Source organism: Rattus norvegicus, chromosome 10 (genome assembly GCF_021556685.1).
Source record: "Rattus norvegicus strain SHRSP/BbbUtx chromosome 10, alternate assembly SHRSP_T2T, whole genome shotgun sequence".
In the NCBI taxonomy this organism is placed as follows: domain Eukaryota; kingdom Metazoa; phylum Chordata; class Mammalia; order Rodentia; family Muridae; genus Rattus; species Rattus norvegicus.
In genome coordinates this window covers 79,443,404-79,463,269 of record NC_141543.1, presented here as the reverse complement: position 1 = coordinate 79,463,269, position 19,866 = coordinate 79,443,404, and the positions used below count along the sequence as shown (strand labels likewise).

The following is a 19,866-nucleotide window of genomic DNA, read 5'->3' as shown; positions in this document are numbered from 1 at the left end:
AATCCTCGCAAGTTCTATAGGCCAAGCCTTTCATTTTGATCTTGACATTTTTCTACTTGAGTTTTTACATAAATGGCTCTCTGGATGTCTAGGCTATAATTTGTGTAACATTTAGTGGTGGAAAAAATAGTTTAGACTAAGACAACTGGTTCACTTCAGTTCTCAGGAAGCGGGCGTATAGCTTTCTGCTCTTCTTAGAAGTTCGCTTTATCATTTTATTTATTAAAAAGGAGAAGGTGAAGGAGAGCCAATCGGTGGTGGCGCGCACCTTTAATCCCAGTACTCCGGAGGCAGAGACAGATATCTGTGAGTTCTAGGACGGCCAGGACTACACAAAGAAACCCTGTCTCAAAAAACAAAAACAAACAAACAGAAAACAGCCGTAAAAGTGGTCTGGAAAAATGGCTCAGTCAGGAAAGCATTGGTTGTGTAAAGACCTGGGTTTGAGCCACAGTACAATGTAAAAAGCCTGGTGAGGTAACATGCACTGTACCCCCACAGCTGGGACGTGGACTCAGGCAGACAGACCCTCAGGGCTTATCGGACAGCCAGTCTACTGTAACCTGGCAATCCCAGGTCCTAATGAAAGACTCTGTCTCAAAAACAAAACAAAGCGAAACAAAACCTGAAGGCAGATGGTGCCTGAGGAACCATATTGGAGGTTGACCTCCCCCCACCTAACCATGCAGAACACAAGATTTTAAACAACGTGTTGCATTAATTTTTACTTATTATTTTTATTTATTTTTTATGGTGCTGAGAAACAAACCTATAACCTCATGCATTCTAGTCAAACGCTCTACTACTCAGCTCCATTTTTTTTCACTTTATTTTTAACATTTTAAATTAAGATATATTAAACATGTATATTAATGATGTGATATTTCCACTCAAGAATTCAGTACGCTCTGAGGAAACGCGCCCTCCCTTAATCCATTATTCCCTTGAAAGTTCATGTTTTGAAGGAGGAATCTGAGATAGTTTCAGATGCCCTTGAACTCTCAACCCTCTTGCCTCAGCATCCTAAAGCTGGCATTACAAGGGTGTGTCTTGACACTTAGACGCTCACTTTAGAAAGATCTCTCTCGGGCTGGAGAGATGGCTCAGAGGTTAAGAGCACTGACTGCTCTTCCAGAGGTCAGTGGAAGAGCCACATGGTGGCTCTCAACCATCTGTAATGGAATTGGATGCCCTCTTCTGGTGTGTCTGCAGACAGCAGCAGTGTACCTCATATGCATAAAATAAGTAATTCTTAAACAACTCTCTCTCTCTTCTCTCTCTCTCTCTCTCTCTCTCTCTCTCTCTCTCTCATAATGTCTCTCATGTATTCCAAGTTGGCCTTGAACTCACTGTACAGCTGAACTACCTTGAACTACTGATCGTTTCATCTCCGTTCCTGAGCGTTGGGATTAAAGGGGTCCAACACCATGCCTGGGGTTTCTGATCAATAGCTAACCTTCGTGCTCATTCTGAGCTATACAAGGTAAAGAGCACCCTCAACATGGGCAAACGTGTGGCATGAGGCACAGCAGAAAACAATTAGTGACTCAGAAGGGGGTCGCCTAAGAGCATGCCAAGAGCAGGCTGCTCATGGGCAGAAGTGGTGAGTTGTTTTTGTGTGTTTTGGGCTGCTACGTGTGGTAGGGAAGCTGAGCATTGCTAGCTCATCTTTGGGGACCGTGGCATAGCTTCACAGGCACTCTATCTCGGTTTGGATTTGGATCTTGGTTTCTGAATTGGTTTATAAAATGTATCTAGGCAATGGTGATGGCACAATCCTTTAGTCCCAGGAGGCAGAGACCGGGGGATCTCTGAATTGAAAGCCAGCCTGGGGCTGGAGAGGTGACTCAGCGGTTAAGAGCAGAGCTTGTTCTTCCAGAGGTCCTGAGTTCAAGTCCCAGCAACCACAGGGTGGCTCACAACCGTCGATAGTGAGTTCTGATGCTCTTTTCTGGCATGCAGGTGTACATGAAGATAGAGCACGCATCTACATAAAATAAATAAATACATATTTTTTAAAAATAAAAAAGGTGGGGTTGGGGATTTAGCTCAGTGGTAGAGAGCTTGCCTAGCAAGCGCAAGGCCCTGGGTTCGGTCCCCAGCTCCGAAAAAAAGAAAAGGAAAAAAAAATAAAATAAAAATAAAAAAGGTGCGTCTAGGCAGGCATTATGGGTCACAGCCATATTGTGCTGCACGTCTGACCGCTTCTCTCAATTATGCTGAAAAACCTTTTCCTTCGGTTCCATCTCCTTCCTAAGTCTGCTTTCCTTAGCACCTGAGGCCTTCCTCAGAGTGTTTTGGGCTTCCTCACTCTTCCTCTAATGAGTAGAGCCCATCACTGTTTGAAAGAGTGGACCCACAGAGGATGCAGACACCGGTGCGTACTTCCCACAGGGCTGAGCCCTTCGGCAGTCGCGGGACCAAAGAGTCTCTGCGTAGGACAACCTAGAATGTACTTATTTATTTTCGTGCCTTTGCAAGTGTTTCCCAGCTCCACAGGAGGAGGCTTTTTGGTTTTGGTTCTATTACTGTGCACAGATTTCTTTTGAGATGAGTGAAACTAATGAATGTTCTTTTCCGGACTCTCCCAATGACGGTGAGTTTACCTTGTAGTTTCCGGAGCTCCTCTGGACTTCCTACGGCAATGTATACATGGAAGACATGGAGGGACGGCTTGAGTGTGGGGGCAGAGTACCTGTTACTCAAACTTTGTGAATCTGGGTAAAATATGACCCACTGAGGCGCTCCACTTGGAGTTTGTGAGATCAGGGCTGTCTGGCACTCAGTGTGGAAGTCGGAGCTATCTGTCACAGCTTTGAAGAGCTCTAGAGTCACATGTTCAGGTCTAGGAGGGAAAAGGGGCAATACTAGTGGGTCCCCAATCCCAACCCACCAACTGGGTACAATTAAAACAGTTGGCTTGCGCTGAAAACCTCTCATGGCTGGCATTACCCAGAGGCTCTTCCGTGACCGGCTCTGCTTCCCTCTGATCTCCTGTTTTGTTTCTAAAGAGGCAAGCAAGTGGTTTGGCAAAGGTGTGGGGGTAGATGGGTGGGAGGTGAGTGGGGTGGGACAGGGTGGGTTTGGGAAGACTTCTGCAGCTCGTAGAGAATGAACTATGATTGGTCCGAGCTAACAGCTGTACTCGATGGAAGAGGGGGATAGCTGATAGCTGGAGTTTGACCCTCCAATGCTGCAAAGAAAGGGCCGGTGTGTGGGGTGTGTGTGTGTGTGTGTGTGTGTGTGTGTGTGTGTGTGTGTGTGTGTGTGTGTGTGTGACAAGCTTATTGACTCAATCCTGGCAAATACTAAGAGGGTGAGTCCTTGGGCTTCTGGGAGATATTTCCTCTGATAAAAAGTGCACTGAGGGGTCAATGAGATGGCTCAGCAGGTAGAGGCTTGCTGCTAAGTCTGAGGACCTGAGTTTTGTCCCTGAGATATATATGATAGAAGGAGAGAACTGGCTCCTATAAGTTGTTCTTTGATCTCCACATGTTATCTGTGACTCTCTCTCTCTCTCTCTCTCTCTCTCTCTCTCTCTCTCTCTCTCTCATACACACACATACACTCATACACACATTCATATACACACACTCATAAACATACATACACATAGACATACATACACTCACTCTACACAGACTCATACACATATTAGCAGACACACAGGCAGTCCCACACACAATAATTGTAATAATTTTGTAAAGTACACTGAAAGAAGCACTCATTCTTTCCTACCTCCTTCTAGACTTTTTTGTTAGACAAGTTAGATGTTTGGAGGTGTGGCAGATGTATCTTCACAAAGGGAAGGCCAAGAAAACTTTTCTGAAGCTGGTCCAAATCTTTACTCCATTGAGCTGCTGAGTCAGGATGAAACTAGGGATGGGACTCAGCCAGCCATGACTGTCAGAGTGGAGCTTTGTTGATGGGTCAGGCCTTGCTTCTGAATTATGGGAGCTGGTGAATGTTGGTTAAGTTTTTTGAATTCCATTTTTGCCCTTTGTTTAGAATCAGCACTTGTGGATTTTATTATTGTCCTAGTCACTGTTCTATTGCTGTGAAGAGACACTAGGACCAAGGCTAATATCATGAAAGAAAGCATTTAATGGGGGGAGCTCGCTTATAGATTTAGACGTTTAGTCCATTATCATCATGACTGGGTACATCGTAATACACATGGCATGGAGCAATAGCTGAGAGCCACATCCTGATCCATGGTGGGGGGAAGGAGACAGAGAGAGACAGAGAGACAGACAAAGACACAGATACAGAGAAAAAAGACACAGATAATCTGGGCTTTTGAAACCTCAAAGCCCGCCCCCAGTGACAGACTTCCTCCAGCAATGTTACACATCTTAATCCTTCTAATCCTTTCAAATAGTACCACTTCCTGGTGGCAAAGCATTCATTATCAGCCTATGGGGACCATTCTTTTTTTTTTTTTTTTTTTTGGTTCTTTTTTTTCGGAGCTGGGGACCGAACCCAGGGCCTTGAGCTTCCTAGGTAAGCGCTCTACCACTGAGCTAAATCCCCAGCCCCACATGGGGACCATTCTTATTTAAACCACTACAATTATACTGTAAGGAAAACCTACTCCTCCACCCACTACTTTAATTGGACAGTCAGTTGCTTGCCACAAACAGCTCTCTGGCTTTGCAGTCAGGAGTCAAATGAGATTGGTCACTTCTGAACTAGGCTTGTAGGGACTACCACGGTGTGTGTGTGCGTGTGTGTGTGTGTGTGTGATGTGAGGTGTACATTCTATGGTAAATGTATGGTCAGAAGATAATTTTGTGGAGTTGGTTATCTCCTTCCACCTTTCTGTGAGTTCTAGGAATTGAACTCAGACTACCGGGTTTACGGAGTAAGTTCTGTTACCTGTGGAGCCATCTTGCCAGCCTACGTTCCTGATATAGTAAAGAAAGCTGAAGTGGGGAAAAGCAAGGTGACATCAGTGGCCTGGAAAAAGGAGCTACTATGGCTGAATGTGTTCTTCACGGAAGGGTTGAGGTAGACATTTATCCTCGTTGACAGAAAGTGCGAGAGCCAACTAACTTCCATCTCATCTGTCCATTTGCTTTTTTGCCGTACCATTTGATGAACGCTATTGATAATGTCTTTTTTAGAAATGAAGCTTGGGGATCCATCAGTCAGCTGGCCAACAAATCAATCTTGCTGTTATACACCACTGGGGGACAGAGGTAACATCAGAGAGAGGGTTTGTGGGTACACTTGCTACACTGGGTTTGTGGGTACACTTGCTACACTGTGTTGCCATTCTTTCTGCTGTGTTCATCTGCCCCAGACCATGAACAAATACACGGAATGAATCATATCCCTGAGTCTCGGCGTCCCTACTGTGTGCTCCATTCAAGAGACAACTAGATGATTTGATCAAAAAGAGAAATGAAAATAGCCAATTAGACCTTCCAAAAATGCATGTCTTTGGTGGGTGTGGTGGTGCGTGCCTGTAATCCTAGCTTTGGGGAGGTTAAGAAAGGAGAATTGAATATTTGAGGCCAAACTAGGCACCTCACAGGGAAAGCCAAGAGTTCAAGGCCACCCTGAGCTATATATATAGCAAAAGTCTGAAGAGACAAAACAAAGTCATCTTCTACCAAAATGTGATGTTTTCTTGTGTATATGCATGTGAACATATGTGTGTACAAATGCACACTTGTACACATGTGCATGTGTGTGAGACACCTAGAGGACAACCTCAGCTGTCGTTCTTTGTGTTTTTGAGACAGTGTCTCTCAATTAGCCTGGAGATTGCTAATTAGACTGGGCTTTCTGGCCTGCTGGCTTCAGAGCCCGCCTGACTCTACCTCCCAAACCATATAGGTATGCTGTGCCATCAGCTTAGCTTGAGATTCTTTTTTTTTTTAGTGCCACAAAGCTGTCTGAAAAATTTTAATTAGGGAAATAAGAATATCATATCCCACTTTCAACTGAGAGCATTCAGAAACATAGTCAAAGGGAATCGCTCTTTCCTTGCACACGCTTTTTGTGGCGCACTTTGCGCCTTCTTTGAAATGGAAAAGCAACTCTCCTACTAAATATGATGATGAGAGGCGGAAACACTATTCTTGAGGTTAAAGAAAGGTTTTTCATGAGTCTCCTAAGCCTTGTGTCGGAGCTCATTGAAAAGCTGACTTAGAGAAATGAGATAGAACGGTCTATCTCTGCTAACCATCTCACAACGCGCCGTCTCACCCGAAGGCTGGGGAGATCAGTATGAGACCGTGTGTGAGCTGGGCTTTAGATGGCCATCTGAAAACTCATCAAACGGCAAAGCGTGAAAAACAAAATCACCTCCGAAACTTTCAAATTGCATCGATCTGTGGCAGAAAGCCCTCACCACAGGGAGAGAAATGATGGATCAGGGAACTCACAGGAGGGGCTGTTTAAAGTGCTTTATGCTATGTGTGAGTGTGCACATGAGTGTGTGTGTGTATGTGTGTGTGTATGTGCTTGCATGTGTGTGTGTGTGTTTGTGTCTGTGTATGTGTGTGTGCATATTTTAATTTATGTGTGAAATTGCTTACAGATAGTAAATAGACTATATTTGCTGTATTTTGAGGAAGATAAAATTATCAGGCTGCCTGTGTATTTCAAAGCCAGGGAAAACAAAAACAGCTTTGAAGCGTCTCCTTTTTTTTTGGTCCTAATCTTCCAAGAGATGGTCTTGACAATGTCCTCCCCCAACTCCCTTTCAAAAAAGCAGTTGAAAGTAGCCTTTTCTCAGTTAAAATGGCAACGCAAGCTTTAATTAGGTCAAGTAATGTACCCATGGAGCCCGGTGGATGATTGAAAGACCACAAAGGCCGGGCAGGGAGGTCTGAGCAGCATAGCAGCTCTCCTCCGAAACACCTGTTCTCCTCGGTCCTTAAGCTCCTAAGCTCCGAGCCTGGGCGGTGGCTGCCTCGAAAGCACCCTGGGCTTTGCATATCAAGTTTCCCGATTGAATACCATGAGGATGGGTTTCTCTGTGGTATTTCACTCTGTAACATGGTCTTCCATGTACCTAGGATACCTCACAGGGTTTGTGTCTGGTCTGTGGCTAAGGGAAGGACCGCGCTTGGTGCAGCCATCGAGGACTGACTGAAAAGGCGCTTTTTTTTTTCCACTTTAAACACTCTTTTTTTTTTTAAGTTTTTTTTTTTTTTTTTTTTTTTTTTGGTTCTTTTTTTCGGAGCTGGGGACCGAACCCAGGGCCTTGCGCTTCCTAGGTAAGCGCTCTACCACTGAGCTAAATCCCCAGCCCCCTAAACACTCTTAAAGTATCAGTTTCTCACAAAATCCCATCCTGTGACTTTCCTCCTATGGCCTAGGAGAAGAACTGAGAGAACTTTGTAAAGGGCAACATAGTAAATGTTTTAGGCTTCTGCACAGAAACAACAGCCAGCAGTAGAGTCTCATCATTTATAAAAATAGACAAGGAAGTGCTGGAGAGAAGGCTCAGTGGTTAAGAGGATCCACTGCTCTTCCAGAGGCTCCAGGTTTGAACCCTGGCACCACCATCTGGCAGTTCACAACCACCTATGTAAGTCCAGTTGTAGGAGATCTGACGCCATCTTCTGGTCTCCAAAGGCACCTGAACACATGTGAGAGCACATAAACACACAGAGCTACACATAAAGAAAAATAGATATTTTAAAAAGTATTTTTAAACGGACAACAAGTTGAGTAAAGTGGCTCACGCGTAATCCCACTCCTTTGGGGAGGGGCAGAGAGCCAGGGGAATTAAGAGTTCAAAATCAGGGGGGAGGGGGATGTTTGCCCGGATACCGGGAAAGGGAATAACACTCGAAATGTATATAAGAAATACTCAAGTTAATAAAAAAAATAAAATATAAAAAAAAAGAGTTCAAAATCATCCTCAACCACAAAGTGAGTCAAGCAGCCTGGGTTACATGAGACCGTGTCTTATAACATAAACAGAATTAAAAGGCAGGGCTGGGAAGATGGCTCAGTGGGTCAAGTGTTCGTTATGCAAGCAGGAGGAGCAGAATTCAATCCGTAGCACCCACAAGACCCAGTTGGTTCACCTATGATCCCAGGCACTGGGAACGTGGAGATAGGAGACTCCCTGAACCTTGCTGGCTAGCCAGTCTAGCCAAATCGGCGGACTTCAGGTTCGGCTGGAGACCCTGCCACAAAAACAGCGGCAAAGAGCAATCCACCTCTGGCTTCCACATTTGCGTGCATGCACACATGCGCATAAACACATGAACATGTACATAAACGAGTGCACACACACACACACACACACACACACGAAAGACAACACACCATAGAGTCATGCTTGAAACATCTCTTGGGGATACTTCACTGAAAGTGGCCCAGATCCTAGTTTATGCCTGGTGATATCTTGGCTGTTGTGACAAGGAGGGCTAAGACCAAAAAGCTGCTCCGATCCATTTAGTTAAGTCCGTCACACAGGCTGCCTGTGCCCCAGGCCATGAGTTTACATGATGGAAACCTGTTGTGCTCGCAGGAGTGCAGACACAAATGAATGAGCCGGTTGGTTACTCTTCATCATGGTGACCATCTCATCCCTGGTCAAATATTCTGGTCTTGTCTCCTTCTCCACTCCCTCCACTGGTGTCTGACCACAGAGTTGTCTCTGAACACTGGTTGATAAAATGGGAACACATTTATTTACAGCATTTGAGTCCCTTTATGAACCGGCACCAGGGCTAAATTATCCACTGGGATAGCAGGCGCTGTGGATTAGACCTTCCGTGCCCCCTAAAGGGCATGTAGTGAAGGCTTGCTCTCCAGGGTGGTGGTACTGAGGATTAAATAACAACTACGATTTTAAAAAGCAACCTAAAGAGGAAAGTTAATTGAAATTCACAGTTCAGGGTTTGTGTACATCCCAGTGGGTGAAATCATAGAGGCAGGAGCTTGAGGGAGCTGGTCACATCACATCCCTAAATCAGAAACAGTAATGGATGTGTGCTTCTGCTTGGATCCAGGACGCAGCCAGGGAAACTCAGGTGGGTTTCCCACTTCAATTAATGCAATCAAGAAAATCCCCTGCAGGCGTGCCTGGAGAGAGGCCCATCTCCTAGGTGATTCTGCATTCCGTTGACAACTTAAACCAGCACAGAGATGGCGAAACCCTTAAGGCATGGGTCCTAAGAAGAAGTCTTTATATTTCTTGAAGACTACCTTTCAAAGAGGCTGTGAGAGTCTGATTCTCTCCTTCCCTCTCTCTTTCTTCCTGAACGTGAGTTGAACCCTTGGTTCCATCACACATTTCTAAGGTGACGTGCTAACTTACCACAGGCCGAAGCGATGGGGACACTTAACTCATAGACTGGACTCTCCAAAACTGTGAAGGAAAATAATCTTCTCGGAATGGAGTTGATTATCTAAGGTATCTTATTTGCACGTATGTGGGGTAGGGTGTATGCATATGTGTATATGTGGAAAGGTGCACTTGGCCATGCATGCACACATGGAGGCTAGAGGTTGATATTCAGTGTCTTTTTTTTTTTTTCCAGAGCTGGGGACCGAACCCAGGGCCAGCGCTCTACCACTGAGCTAAGTCCCCAACCCCCTCAGTGTCTTTTTTTAAAATTTATTTATTTCATGTATGAGTACACTGTAGCTATCTTCAGACACACCAGAAGAGGGCATTGGATCCTTTTATAGATGGTTGTGAGACACCATGTGGTTGCTGGGGATTGAAGTCAGGACCTGTGGAAGAACAGTCAGTGCTCTTAACTCCTGAGCCATCTCTCCGGGCCCCCCACTGTCTTCCTATATTGCTATCTTATCCTTGAGGCAGAGCCCCTCACTGAACCTGGAGCTCACTGTTTCAGCTATAATGGGCTGGCTACCAATGCCCAGGATCCTCTTGTCTTTAACTCTCAGCTCTGGAACTATGGAAGTATGCCAGCAATGCCTAGTTTCTTCATGGATTCTGGGGATCTGAAGTCAGGTCGTCATACTTGGACAGCAAGCCCTTTGCCCACTGAGCCACATTCCCAGCTCCTCACATTTGCAACTTAATATAGTAGCAGAAAACCAATTAACATAGTAGGTATAGTACCTGGTGCTCATGGATTTCAGGGGTCAATGACCACATTTTATTTAACTCATTTTAAAGCAGAAGAAAAAGAAGATAACAATAATGGATATGTGGAAATGAATATGTGGTCCGAGTTATGGTTATCTTTGTTAGCATTTTGTCTAAGCTCCGCCCCACTATTACCTGGCAACAGCCAGGTGTACCTGACTCACTATAAAAGGGGCTGCTTGTCCCCTCCTCTCTCTCGCTCTTCTCTTCTTGCTCTCACTCTCTCCCCATTCCCCTCCTTTCTTTGTCCATGTGCTCATGGCGGGCCTCTACTTCTCTACTCTCTCTCTCTCTCTCTCTCTGCCTTTCCCTGCCTCTACTACCCTCTTGACTCCCCTCCCCAAGCCCTGAATAAACTCTATTCTATACTATACCCCGAGGCAACCCCTTCTCCCATACCTGGCTACACCTCCATAGAACATACTTCCCTCTCTTTATCTTTTTATAAACACATCAATCTTTCTACCAATTTAGTTGTAAATATACCTCCAGAAGAGGCCACAAAAAAACATAGGGTTTTTCCTAAAGATTGTCATATAAAAGACAATTGTGGTGGTTTGAATGAGCATGGCCTCCATAGGCTCATGTATATGAATACTTGGTTCCTAGCTGGTAGAACTATTTGGGAAGGATTAGAAGGTGTGGCCTTGGTGGAGGAGGTGGGCTTTCAAAGGCTCATGTCAGTCACTTTCTCTGCCTTATGGTTGTGGATCAAGATGTAATGTCTCAGCTACTACTCCAGTGCCACCCCAGCCTGCCTGCTGCCATGTTCCCACCATGATGTTCACGGGCTCTAATCATCTGGAATAGCAAGCCCAAAATTAAATGCTTTCTTTCGTAAGTTCCCTTGATCATGGTGTCTTATCACAGCAATAGAAAAGCAATTAAGAAGACAGCATACCCAGTTAATTTGAATTCGAATAAGCAATGAATATTTTAGTCTGAATTTATTATGAATGTTACAGGGGGAATAGCCACAAAAGATTATTGGCTGGGCGTGGTAGAGCATGCTTCTAGTCACAGCCCTGGGAAGACTGAGGTAAGAGAATTGCAAGTTCTAGGCCAGCCAGAGCTACATAATGAGACTCTGTCCGAAGGGAAAAAAAATGTTTATTTGGAATTCAAATTGAACAGGCATCCTGTGTTTTCATTTTCTAAGTCTGGCGTCCCTACAGGAAGCCAGTGTGGCTCTGGCTGGCGTCAGCTGTGTCTGAAACCTTCCCTCCTTGAGGTGCCTTACATTAGGTTTCTCAGAAGCAGGCCTTGGGATGGGGATTTCTCTGCTAGGAGGTTAGTTAAGAGCGAGGCAAGCCATCAGCAGGACAGACAAAAGTGAGGTTCTGGCAAGGGTCTGTAGGGTCCTGGGGGCTTCACTCTGATTCCCTCAGCCACGCGCAAAGTTAACCTCAAATGTCCAACGTGTAGGAGTTGAGCGGAGTATTTTATCCCGGTGCTAGGGCAGACCCGGACTCAAGTCAAGCTGATATAATGACAGGAATGGGTACAGGTTCCTTGTGCCAACCTGTACATCACAGAATGCCTTATTCTTCTCTGAGAGGGCCCACATCCCATGAAGGGACCTCTTCCTCACAGAGAGGCTCACACCTCATGAAGAGGTCTGCACTCACTGAGTGTACCTCACAGTGGGTCCTGCACCACGCAGAGGAGACCTATTCTTACTGAGCAATCCACATTTCAATGATCGGTCTATAACTCCCTGAACTAACGTCATCTCTAAGTGGAGAAACCTTCACTTCCCAGAGGGGTCTATACCTCATCTAAAGGCCTGCATTTCAGTAATGGAAGGGGCCTGTCCCTCACAGAGAATCTTATACCTCAGTGAGGAAGCCTACACTGAAGCCCTCACTGAAGGGTCCCGTGCCTCACAGACGGGCCTTGGCATCACTGGGGTGCCTATACATTACTCAGTGATGAAGCCTACATAGCTCACTGAAAAAGCTTTGCTAGAGGGGGCTATAGCTCTGAGAGGAGCCTCTACTTGACAGAGGGACTTAAACTTTTCATAGGCATCATGTCAAAACTCATGAAAGACTGCCTTATTATCATAGAAATAGCTTCTTGGTACCACTCTTCCTTGTTTGACCCTGTCACTACATCATTAAGAGTGTTCAGCTGCTCTCGTCTCTAGGCTGACAACATCTGAGCTTTGTCTCCGGAATACCCAGGTCCCACTCATCACACCTCCATTATTCTCCATTCACTTTCTCAGCCCCGTGACCTCTCTCCTAACCCCCATTCTTCCTGGAAAGCTGTTCTTACCTTCTGTTTTTTTCTATTCCTTTTTTTTTTCTTTTGGAAATGGGGTCTTGCTATGTTGCCAAGGCCAATCTGAAGTTTGCTATGTAGCCCAAGCTAGCCTCAGACTCCCTGAAATTTTCCTGCCTCTCTAGCTTTGGGATTGCAGGCATGTACTGCAAGGTTTGGCCTGGCCTGGCCATCAGCATCTAATGACCCAGCAATGCCCCCTCTCCTGCGATAAGTCCACCGCCATCTCTAAGAAGCCTGGCCTTCTCCTCACCTGGCCTCTGCATGCCTTCGAGGTGACGTCCGCCATACTGATGCCTGTTGTGTCTGCTCTCTGGCTCCCTGTGGTCTCTGCTTCAGCAGAGAGTGGATCCTATTCATTTGAATATTCCCAGCACCTCATCCACGGTGGTCCCTTAATTGTTTGCCGGCTCGCCCACTGGATAAAGATACTCAGCCTGTGGCTTTGCTCAGAGAAACACTCAGCTACACTTGGCTAGTGTTGCATTGCTACATGCAATGGGTCCGCATGCTGATGGTAGCAGCGGAGGCATTAAAGATAAATGGAAAAACGCAAAACCACCAAGCTTCATCCCTCTCTAGAGATGCTGGCTTCCACGTCGAGGCCCCACCCAATCCCATGGGAGTGTCCCAGGGAATGAGTCCACGATCTGTTATCCGTCTGTCTGTCTGCTGCATGCTGTAGGTCTGGGTGTGGGCATACACGTACCATGGTACCTCTGTAAGGCTCAGAAGACAGCTTGTGGACGTTGGTTCTCTCCTGCTACCGGGTGGGTCCCTGAAAGCAAACTCAGGTTGTCAGGCTCAGTAGCAGGTGTTCTTACCCACGAGTCATCTTGCCAGCCCAGATGATTCATCACCACCTCGTTTCCAGGTGGGGGATCCTGGCCCTCGTCCAACCCATCTACAGTTTAGAACCGAGTGTTTGCCGGCTCTTCACCAGCTCCTCCCTGTTGGGGGCTTCTTTCTGCTCACTGGCTTCCAGCACTTATGGCTAATAGACGAGTGAAAAGGAAACAAAGAAATCCTAGGACTAGAAATCCACTATGCTTCTCTGTCCCTTCAGCTCACAGGAGGTGCCTGGATAGCTCTCAGGGGCTTGGATCTGGTATCAGGCAGCTTTAGAGAGCTGTTCAACCAGTGTCCATGTCTGTTCGTGGAAATAACACCATAGGCCATGTAATAGTTCCATCCAGTCTGTGTTTTTGGATTTACCTGTTTCTGGATGTACCGTTCCCTACAGATCCTAGCAATCCAGGGCCCAGAGTGGCTTGCCATCGGAGAAAGATTCCAGGAGAGAGGTGTACCCTGGGACCTAAGCCTTCTTACAGTGTTCAGGGAAAGGGAGAGGGCCAGCGTGCACAGCTCGCTCTGACCAGGCGGAAGAGACAGGCGTTCTTAGGGGTCGTGAGGAAGCATGCTCCTGTTACGTACGAGTGGGCTGAGGGGGACGGGACGTCAAAGGGAAGGTGAGGAGGAGGAATACTGGTCTAGGCTCAGTAGGAGGTGATGCCTGTACCAGGTGGCTGTCTCCAGCGCTCACAGCTTCTCCTCGTCGCTTTCGTAGACTTGGCTGTTTGTGTGGCTCGGTAAGCACTGTGGTGTGCCTCAGGAGGAATGGCTGGGCATTGTGATGCTACCATTCCCTTCCCTCTCCACTAACTGCAGACTCTGCCTCCTTCCTCTTTCCTTCTCCGCTGCCAGGTCTGAACAGTTGGTGATAGCTGCCTCCCTCTCTAATTTGATTCATATTGCCCGTATGGAATCCATATGCATGCATCCATGCATCCGTGCATCTACCCATCCATGCATCCGTGCATCCGCCCATCCATGCATGCATGCATACATCTGTAGGCTGATTCTTCATCATGTGGCTCCTTGTTTATTTATGTCTCAAATATCGCCTATAATACTCCAAGCGCAGTGTCTCACGCTTGGTAGCTCTAGTGATCAGGGGGACTTGAGAGGAGCCAATCAGTTCCCTTGATGCAAGAGGGAAAATGTTGATAAATTATTTGAGGGCCCTGCCACAAGGGGCTATTTGGGGTGCTATGGAACACAAGGCTTGGGGGCCTGGGACTGTTGGACACAAAGACCAAGCATGTTAGCCTGCTTCAAAGGATGACAGAGTGTGTGCTCAGATTTCCAGATGGTCAGAAACCATCTAAGCAGAGACCAATGGGACTGTCACAGCTTAATTATGAAGCAGTCCTCCCAAAGGCTTAAGGCTCCGACACACCAGTGCTCCGAGGTGGTACTTTTAGAAGTGATTAGACCATGAAGGCTTTGACTACATTATCGGATTGATCCACTGATAGAGCTGCCATTTTGGGGTCATTACTGGAGAGAGGATACTCCAGGAAGTGAGGCCCAATAAGAAGCAGCAGGGGATGAAGGTGGCTTGGAAGGGAATAGTGTGTGTCTTCCCCTGACCTTCTCTGTTATTATGTTCAACTTTGGCTCAGCCCCAAAGCCATGGGGCCAAGTGACCACGAGCCAGAACCTCTGCAGCCGTAAACCAACATCAGTCTGGTCTCTCAGTTCCTCTCAGGCGTTTCCTGACAGGGAGGAAAGCCAAGGAGCACCACGACCCCAGACGCTTGGATACCTAGGTTTGCCTGGCTTCTGGGAGCTTAGTTTGGCTGTATTGTTGGATATTTGGAGAATAAGAGTTTAAGCTACAGAGATAGGCTTAAAACTGGTTAATTTAGACACCAAATATTTACTAAGAGCCTACCGTGCAGGGCCAGTCTATGTGTTAGGGACGGAAGGGCCTGTAAGAGCACCATAGTTCCAGCTCTTGTGAGGTGGTGAGGCACACACAGGGAAGGGGCAGTCAAGGCTCCTCCCCGAACTCCTCCCGTCTTTCCCGATTCCCTACTCATTTCTCTCTCTCTCTCTCTCTCTCTCTCTCTCTCTCTCTCTCTCTCTCTCACTGTCTCTTCAAACAAAACCACCAAAATGAAAACCAAAACAGATGAGATAAGAAGACAAAACAGAATGGATTTAAAACCACAACACAATACAACATGGACTCTCAGCAACTGAGGCAGAGGCAGGCAGATCTTTGTGAGTTTGGGGCCGTTTTAGATATATCTACATTTTGATGATTAAGAATAGTATAGCTGCTAGGTGGTAGTGGCATACATCTTTAATCATGCACTTGGAAGAGAGGCAGAGAGGCAGAGAGGCAGAGAGGCAGAGAGGCAGAGAGGCAGAGAGGCAGAGAGGCAGAGAGGCAGAGAGGCAGAGAGGCAGAGGCAAGTGGATCTCTGTGAGTTCGAGGCCTTCCTGATCTACAGAGAGAATTCCAGGACAGCTAGAGTAGCACAAAGAAACCCTGTCTGGGAAGACAAACAAACAAACAAACAAGCAAACAAACAAGCAAACAGTGTAACTATGAACACTGGGGGCAGACTTTTGTTAAATATGTTTTCTATTCTTTAAGACATTTCTCCAAGAATGACATTTAAAAGCTATTATTATCTTATTGTTTTATGCATATAGGTATTTTGCCTGCATGTATCTCTGTGCACCCCAAGCATGTCCATGAGGCTGGAGGAGAGAGTTGGATCCCATGGAACTGGGGTTACAAATGGTTGTGAGCCACCATGTAGGCGCTGGGAATTGAACCCAGGTCCTCGAGAAGAGCAATCAGGGCTCTAAACTGCTGAGTTATCCCTCCAACCCTGCAAGAACGATGTTTTGAGATACCTTTCTATAATTAAATGTTCCAGCCCTTAGAAAGAATTGATATTTTGAAAATGTAAGCAAGATTTCATTCAAGGGTTGTGGAGGGCGGCCAGGCACCTGGTTCTCTTCCCCTGTGGTTGCAATGGGAGCTGTTTCCATGTTAAACATTTGCTTGGGCTTTGCCATCCTCCCTCAGGATGAAGCCCTCTCCAGGTGACTCTCAGGCTTTCTGAAGTGGTCACAGAAGCAAACGGGCTTGGGCTCCTTGACCTAAAAACCAGTAGATAATTTTGTGGACAAAAACTTAAGTCCATATTGGCAATTCTGGTCCCTGGTTGGAATTATTCAAGTAAGCTTCAGGGGACCAGGGCTGATAATTAGAGATTCTCAGCCTCTGACCTCTGCACCTGCTTCAGGACTTCAGAGGAACGTCGTTCCACAGCCTTTTGGAGGACACATGCGACACCATTTTCTCACTTGCCACAGTCTGGTCTTTTAGACGGCTGAAGGAAACTTGAGAATACTTTCATACCCTGCATTTCTGTGTCTGCACAGAGTGTGACAAATCCTGCCCGGCTTTTCTTAATAGTACAGTCTAGAAGAAAGGACATTCTTTCTTTTCCCAACAGATCTGAGTTCAAAGTATGCCATTTCTTAATTATATGACCCAGGCAGATTATGTAAACTTTCTGAGATTAATTTTCCCTTGTTTGTTTTAGGTGGCAGGATTGAATACCAAAGGATGTCTCCATTTTGGGACCGAGGCTTCAAAATCCTGAGAATAAAAAAGGAATAGGTGTCAGGGCTGGAGAAATGACTCAGTGGTTAAGAGCAGTCACTGCTCTTGCAGGGGACCTAAACTCGGGGAGCATCGCCCACATCAGGTAGCTTACAGCTGCCCATACCTCCAGGTCCAGTGATCCTGAATCCCTGCCCTAGCGTCCATCAGCACTGTGCTCATGTGCACAGACTTGAAAATAAATCTGTTTTAAAACCGAGGACTAGGCATCAAGGATGTGTGAGATGCAAATGCAATGGACAGCCTTTTCTAGCAAAGGGTTAAATGAGACAAAGGAAAGGACTCTCCATCTTTAGAGAGTCTTAAAGGCACATCCGGCAGCAGGCCCCTCCTGGAGTCAGCATTTTTCTAAGGTCAAGGGATGTGCCCGGGGTTACGTCCTGTTCTCCAAAGTAGCTGTGTGCTGCTTTCATTTAGTCAGTCACGAAGAAATGTCAGGTTGAGCTCTGACTGCTCAGAGTAGGGCACAAGACCCCTTGACATCAAGAATAAAAACTCAGCAGCCCCTCTCTGGGAGTGCTCGCCTGCCTGATATGGCACAGCTCTGCACCTCTATGAGGAGGTAAGATTGTGTCTTAGTTGGGGTCTTACTGCTATGAATAGACACCATGACCTAGGCAACTCTTACAAGGACAACATTTAATTGGGGCTGGCTTACTGGTTCAGAGGTTCAGTCCATTATTAAGGAAGGAGCATGGTGGGGTTGGGGATTTAGCTCAGCGGTAGAGCGCTTGCCTAGGAAGCGCAAGGCCCTGGGTTTGGTCCCCAGCTCCGAAAAAAAGAACCAAAAAAAAAAAAAAAAAAAAGGAAGGAGCATGGCAGGATACAGGCAGGCATGGTTCGAGAGGAGCTGAGAATTCAACATCTTCATCAGAAGGATGCTGGAATACTGGCTCCCACATAGTTAGGAGGAGGGTCTCATTGCCCACCCCCACAGTGACCCACTTCCTCCAACAAGGCCACACTTACTCCAACAAGGTTACACTATCTAATAGTGTCACTCCCTGGGCCAAGCATATTCAAACCACCACAGATTGTGTGGCTGCTTTGTTGAGACCCCCGGCCCATTTCTAACATTTCTCCTTCTAAGAAAGATGAAGTGTTAGAAGACTTATGCCAGGCCTTGGGACTGACTTTGAGATCCTGGGCTCCAACTTTCCTCAAAGGTATACCCAGGGCCTTAGAAGTCAAAGTTAGATTGCAAGTTGCCCGTGAGACAGAAGATTAGCTTCTAGTAGGAGAGTGCCTCCCTCTTGCTACAAGTTTAGCTAATAAGAGCCAAAGAAACCGTAATTCCTAAAGCAAGGGTTAAGGTGAGTTCACTATTGCTAATGCAATAAGGCAAGAAAAAGGCATATGGATTATAAAAGAAGAAATAAGACTGTCTCTATTCAAAAATGACATCACAGTCTACATTTGAAAAATCAAAAGAATCTGCAGAAATAAGCAATTCCAGATAACAGACAAGCTTAGCAAGATTGCTCAATGCCAAGTCAAAGCGCGAAACTCAGCTGGATGCTTAGAACCTTCCAATGAACCCGTGCTAGGCTTTTTATAGAACTTCTGTCAGCTGGATGGAGTGGATTGTACCTGGATCGCAGTCACTGGTGGAGACTGAGGGAGGAGGATCCCGTGAGTCCAGGAGTTCAAGGCCTGCCCAGGTAACCTAACAAGACCTGCTTCAAACAGACACATGGAAAAAATGTAAGCACTGTTTTCTCTTATATTTCATCCTGAAGTTTCACAGCATTGACCTTCACATTTAACTCTATAACTCCTTCTGAGCTAATTCCAGGGAACTGGAGAGATGGCTCTGTGGTTAAGAGAACATACTGCTCTTGCAGAGGGCCCCAATTTTGGTTCCCAGCATCTTTGTCACGTGGTTCACAACCACTTGTAACCCCAGGGGATGAGTCCAAAGTCCTCTTCTGACCTCTGTATACGCACACACCCACCCATTCCCACTCGTATACACATAATTTAAAATAAAATTAAAACCATAAAAAGTAAACAGAATAGCCATAGGTTTTGCATTTGACACAAAACTGAGCTCCTGGTTTCATGTTCTGTGTGTGGCGTATGTTATAGACACACATGTGTACTATTGCACTAGCCCAGGGGTGCATGCATGAGGAGGCCGAAAGTCAGTGTTAGGTGTCTTTCTCTACTGCTTGCTGTCTCTCTCTCTCTGAACCTGGCACTTGCTGGTTTTGCTAGATTGGCTGGTGAGTGAGCTTCCAGGATCTGCCCATCTCAGCTTCCCAGCCCTCAGATTGCAAATGTGCAGCCAGAAGTCTCCCATAGGTGCTGAGGATCTGAGCTGAGGGTTGGAGTTTTGCACAGCAAACAGTTTACTCACCGAGCCATCTCTCCAACCCTCTTTTTTTCTGTTTTTCTTCCCCCTTTGCTTTTTGTTGTTGGTGGTGATAATGTTGTTTTGAGGCTCCTGAGGGAGGATAGTTCAAGCAGCTATTGAAGCTATCCCTTGTCTTTGGTCTTTGTCTCTGTCTTGGGTCAGCTTGAGGAGCCACTGGAAGCTCACTGAAGAGGTGGCAGCGACAAGAGGGACTCCTTAGGGTCAGCTGGCAAACCTCTAGATCTTAGAATATCTCTATCAGGAAACCGATTGGGTTGTAATGAATTATGAGGAAAGCCTATCCCCCCCCTTTTTGCATAAGCATGAATTATTCACCAAAGATCTAAATTCTGCTTTATTATAGCTTTGGATTTATCAAGGGGAGAAAATTCCTTTTCTTTTTCCTTTTTGTCCCTTCTCTCGAGAGGAAAGATGACCTCACCCTGCTCGGCAGAGTGTGATGGTCACCTTTAACGGTGGAGAAGGGTCAAGTGTCCTGTGGTGGGAGCTTAAGCAGTGTGGCATCGACACATGTCCTGAATGAGTACGCTGTCGCACCTCTGCCCAGATGTGGCCAGTGTCCTCTCTGACAGAGAGGAACAGTCGCAGCCTTCTGTGATGACCTTGACGCCAGCCGTT

The 19,866-nt window shown here is 46.3% G+C and overlaps 1 long non-coding RNA gene across 1 annotated transcript in view; it reads right to left on the bottom strand.

The window, feature by feature from the left end:
* Window positions 1-19,866, bottom strand: part of LOC148003032 (uncharacterized) — a 60,536-nt gene that overhangs the window by 14,006 nt on the left and 26,664 nt on the right. The gene's annotated exons all lie outside the window — the stretch shown is intronic.